Here is a 5,603-nt window from a genome sequence, read left to right as displayed (position 1 = left end):
TATCTGGGGTAATTTATGGGTGCTTCTCACTTTAGTTCAGCCTTGACATTTTGATATTGACTTGTGTGTTTTACATATCTCTCTGGCTGTATTTGATAATTCACATTTACAATGAAGAGTATAGCTGTGGATATTCATAAAGGTAAGCCTGGAATTCACTCATTCAGTATTTATTATCTTCCAAATGTCATGAGCTTTGACTTCCCAAGAAGGACTTTCCAAGCTTGGGAAAGAATTCCTAAAAATACTTGTTTTCCTCAAGCAAATGTATTAAAGTTTTAAATTAGAAACCTAATTTTTAGCTTTAATGTCAATGTACAAATCTTATGTTCTTTATAAATCTAACAACTTTTGTATAGAAAATGTCGCTCCCCGTCTTCGTGGAGAAACGACACAGGACCCTGCGCTGTTCTTTTGTCTGCTCGGCCCTCCCCGGGTTTGCTGCTGGTTCTTCCCGGGTTGGCTGCCGACCCTTCCACCTCCGTGGAAGGGCAGTTCCCCCTGCCACATTCCCCACTTCTGCAGGGGAGCGGCACACCGCCGGCTGGCTCTCTCGGGGGCTGCACAGGTGTTCCCCTTAGGTGTTCCCCTTAGATGTTCCTGGTGCATGCCATCTCTCTCCTCCTTTATAGTCCTCCTCCGCCAATCCTAACTCAGCTGCCCACACGCCGAGTACGCTGCTCTCCTCCAATCAGGAGCAAGTCCTACAGTTTATTGGCTGAACTGGAGGCAGCTGTGTAGAAGCTGTTTTTCTCCTCTCCCAGCGCCATATTGTGGGAGAGCAGATGCATAGAATAAGTCTTAATTCCAGTAACCTAGTCTAGTCCGGGTTGCTCCCCACAGAAAAAAAAAACAATTACTTTTGTCCCTCTTAATACTTTCATGAACTCTTTTTTTTCTTGCATTTCATTATTTATTTAGATGTTTAAGCTCTCATACTAAGTTTTTATAAGCTGGTGAACACTGACAAATTAATTCTCACACAAAACTAAAACCACACATTCCCAGACAGTATAAATATATGGTTGAACTAACATTAATACACATGACCATTTTATCAATTAGATAATAAAGAAAATTATCAAGTATGCAAATATTAAGCTGTACAGCTCAAAAGGCATATAAAATATTAGATGTTTGCTCAACTCATTAGCAGAAACCCATTTTTTTTTCTTTTAGCAAGAGGTTGGGGAGGAAAAAAAATCACACTTCAAACAAAAATAAGTTGGCAAACAACTTTTGATAAGAATGGACAAAATTACAAGAATTTCAGAAAATTTATAATTAAGAATTTGTGTAAAGATTTATTTCTTTATTAAAGGCAGAGCTACAGAGAGGCATAGGAAGAGAGAAAGAGAGAGAGAAATCTTCCATCCACTGGCTTACTACCCAGATGGCTGCAAAGGCCGGAGCTGAGCCAATCCGAAGCCAGGAACCAGGAGCTTCTTCCAAGTCTCCCACATGGGTGCAGGGGCTCAAGGGCTTGGGCCATCTTCTACTGCATTTTCAGTCCACTGCAGAGAACTGAATTGGAAGTGGAGCAACTGGGACTCAAACCGGCGCCCATATGGGATGCCTACACTGCAGGCAGCAGATTTACCTGCTTTGCCACAGTACCAGCTTCAGTTAAGAATTTTAAGCTACAATAACAAAGGATCTCTACCTCTTAAAAAATTTACTAAATTAAAGAGCGTATTCTGGGCCGGTACCGCGGCTCACTAGGCTAATCCTCCGCCTGCGGTGCCGGCTCTCCAGGTTCTAGTCCGGTTGGGGCACCAGATTCTGTCCTGGCTGCTCCTCTTCCAGTCCGGCTCTCTGCTGTGGCCCGGGAAGGCAGTGGAGGATGGCCCAAGTGCTTGGGCCCTGTACCCGCATGGGTGACCAGGAGGAAGCACCTGGCTCCTGGCTTCAGATCGGCGCACGCGCTGGCCATAGCGGCCACTTGGGGGTGAACCAAAAGAAAAAGGAAGACCTTTCTCTCTGTCCCTCTCTCTCACTGTCTGACTCTGCCTGTCAAAAAAATAAATAATAAAAAATAAATTAAAAAAAAATAAAGAGCATATTCTGGGGCCGGCACAGTAGGTTAATCCTCCAGCTGCGGCACCAGCACCCCATATGGGCACCAGTTCTGGTCCTGGCTCCAGCTCTCTGCTATGACCTGGGATAGCATTAGAAGGTGGTCCAAGTCCTTGGGCCCCCGCACCCACGTGGGAGACCTGGAAGAAGCTCCTGCCTCCTGGCGTCAGATTGGCACAGCTCCAGCCATTGCAGCCGTCTGGGGAGTGAACCAACAGAGAGGGAAGATCTCTGTCTCTCCCTCTCACTGTCTGTAACTCTACCTCTCAAGTAAATAAATAAAATCTTTTTTTAAAATAGAGCATATTCTGCATGTTCTGCACAAGACAAAGGCAACATCTTATTAAAAATATTTAATAGCCCCTCCCATTCTTCTCTCAGGCCTTCCCTATTAAACTGCACCTCAGACTGCAAACATTAAATTAACTGTAAGGCTTTTTTCTATTTTTTTGTCTGAAGACATTAAAGACATGTGCTTCTGTATAATGTAGACTTTCAAAATGGAGGTTTCATATGAACAGCAAGAGTTACAGAAACATTAAATAACCATAAGACTTGGTTAAAAAAAATCAATGGTTAGACTTGGTTAAAAAAATCAATGGTTTAGCAAACCTGATGTATGCTGGTATGAAAGTGGGAAATGTAAACATAAAGTAAGCAGGCAAATAACCACAGAGTCCCCACTTCCAGTGTTTGAAATGACTGAAGGAACAAACCATGTGAGGTCTAGAGTGTTCATAGTTCCTGGGATCTTAATTCTGTATGATACTAAAAATCTACAAGCATTGTGCTGGGCTTTTTGGCACCTAACCTTTCTAAATTTCTTATGTATTGATAAGATTCTGGCACGGGGGTAGAGTTAAGATACAACTCAGCATTGCACGATTTCAGGAAAGGTCAATTGGTGCAGATGATAAGCACATTTTAAATAGTAAACAGCAAGAATCTTATGCTAAATGCCCAGATAGGTTGGTTCTAACCCAAAGATAGAGGTTGCAATTTTGTCAAACTCTTGGCCTGGTAAGTTTTTCAATACCGTTTGGAAGCTTCACTAAGCTTATTCACCAGGCCAACGTGTCGGCTGATCTGTTGACAAGTTAGATCCTGTCTCGAGTTCTACTCCCAAGGCTACAGTGAGAGGCACCCCAGTTTCATCGAATGCAACAGTTGTGTCTATGGCCACCGGGGTCTTTGAAGCGCAGCCGCATCTTAGGATGCTATTTTTCCAAATTCAAAAGCTGTTTGCTGTTAAAAGCTCCACGCTGCTTTTGTCTTATGAACTGTACTGCATCTTCACATTTCATTCCACCTTCAGTGAGTGCTAGGGTGACAAGCCTGGAGCTCTCCCAAGGCCGGCAACACAGTGAACAGCAGTACAGCAAGCAGGTTCTTCACAGAGCTTAATTTGGACCAGACTTAACCTGCCATCAACAATCTGGCTGGACAGTGGGGCACCATCACCAAAGACCAGTGGAGAACATGGACGCCTTCTGTCTCCACAAGAGTAGAGCCGTAAGTTGCTTCCCATACTCTCACTTTCACGGTAGGAGTTCCTCAATAAACTTGTTTAATGTTGCGTTGGCTGGATCATGTGCAATAAGAAAGCTCCTGTTCTTGTACATGACTTCCACAGGAGCTGGGCGGTTCATTTGGGCCATGTTAATTCACTTAAAAAAACGCTTAATAGGGTTATGAAAGAATTTGAAAAACCTGAACACAGAAATTACACGAAGAAGCTGAAGTCTGCTTCACTGTCCTCCAGGGGTGCCTCTCAGTGCTTCAAGTATGAAGCCGGGAGTGACGGGAGATGAGCGGGACCTCCTAACAAGCGGTAATTCTGCAGTCCAGCAGTCCGGAGAGGAAGTGCCCTGAGGTTTACCCCATCCAGGTCAGAACTCCTGCAAAACGCTCTGTGGATTTCAAGTCAACACTTCTGTGTCCGCGTTAGCCACTGTTACGGGGGCTTCTTGGAGTAGTAACGAATTTCCATGGTTCACTTGTCTGCACAGAGGTCGTGCTGTGCCTGGCGGGAGTCTCCACAAATGTGTGACCAGGACACCGCGGACTGAGGAATACGTTTACTCACTGAAGACTGTGGCCTAACCATACAGCCAGTCCCAAGGCAGCGGTGACACTGGCGGTAGCAGCGGATGCAGGGCAGGGGCAGAAGTGGTCGGGGCGGGGTGGGGGTGGGGTGGCAGCTGTGACACAGGCTGGGGCGAGGGCACCACCTCGTGAACTCTTACCCGACCACATCATCTTTCAACATTTCGTGCTAGTTAGACAATTAAATTTTCCTGGACACTGAAACTCTAATTGTAAATTTAACATAGCTGGTTCTTTCATTCTGCACACGTGAGAAAGCATCTTTGCCTGGTTCACCAGTAGCACACCCTGAAACACGAATTCAAGCAAAGGTGATGTCTTGGGAATAAACTGGAAGAGGAATGGAGAATGAGGGGCAGGGCAAGGAGAAGGCAAAGTCAGTATCAAGCAAAGTCCCTGAGGGGAACTCTGGAGAAAGCCAGGTCACACTCTGGAGTCATGCTAATTAGCTGTGCAAAAGAGAACAAGACAGCAAGAAAAGGAGGAAGGAGGGAGGGAGGGAGGGAGGGAGGGAGGGAAGGAGGGAAGGAGGGAAGGAAGGAAGGAAGGAAGGAAGGAAGGAAGGAAGGAAGGAAGGAAGGAAGGAAGGAAGGAAGAGGGAGGGAGGAAGGAAGGAGGAGGAGGAGGAAGAGGGAGGGAGGGAGGGAGGAAAGGAAGAAGAAAGGGAGGAGAGAGGGAGGGAAATTGAAAGCTGGAATATTTTGCCCCAGTACCCATCAGTTGTTGACCAAGAATTGCCCCAAGGGAATAAAAATTCTCGGGCAATTCCAGCTGTGACCTGCTGGGGGCAGCCCTCCGACAAAGTGATGCGCGCCCTCTCTATCTGGAAAGACAGGAGAACGGCACAGGAGTCCAAGGGTAGAGGATAGAGCACAACCCACCCCTTGCACCACTCAGAGCCCCCTGTGCCTTTCACAGGTTCGCTCTACGAGCTCTTCAGGACGGTGGCCGGCCGCAGTGTCTGGGAGAAGAGATTTTCAAGAGGAAGATAAGTGGATCACGCTCCTGCTGGTTGGTCCTCAGGCTGCAACTGATTTCCATCTCCCTTACCCTAGGCCAGCACTGTCTGATGGGGTGCCTGGAGAGCCTGAATCCCTGGTTACCAGGCCCTTGTCACATCAGAGTCGGCTGCAATTGCCTAGTCACAGTTAATGCAGAGAACTGAGAGGTTCTACGGAGTTCTAGAAACATCCCTCTCTGCCCCTGTCATGCAGAAGTCAGAGCACTCCTCGGGGTGACCGGTCAGTGCACCAACTATTTCTTTGCTTACTGGCCCGCTGGCAGGAAGAGACAAAAATGACCCATTCGGGTCCGGTGGCACTCATAGCTACAGATACCATGGAAACCGTACTGTAGCCCCTGATGGACACATCCTCCCTCCCTACCCTTCCCCCAGCACCCATAACATTGCCAGTACAGGA

General features: G+C 46.7%; 1 pseudogene; it reads right to left on the bottom strand.

The window, feature by feature from the left end:
• Positions 1 to 3,227: 3,227 nt before the first annotated feature.
• Positions 3,228 to 3,734, bottom strand: LOC100346012 (protein tyrosine phosphatase type IVA 1 pseudogene; annotated as a pseudogene).
• Between the last annotated feature and the right edge of the window lie 1,869 nt (positions 3,735 to 5,603).

The sequence above is a fragment of the Oryctolagus cuniculus genome, chromosome 3 (genome assembly GCF_964237555.1).
Source record: "Oryctolagus cuniculus chromosome 3, mOryCun1.1, whole genome shotgun sequence".
NCBI classification, from domain to species: domain Eukaryota; kingdom Metazoa; phylum Chordata; class Mammalia; order Lagomorpha; family Leporidae; genus Oryctolagus; species Oryctolagus cuniculus.
The sequence above is the reverse complement of the archived record's forward strand: the minus strand, read 5'-3'. Positions and strand labels throughout refer to the sequence as shown.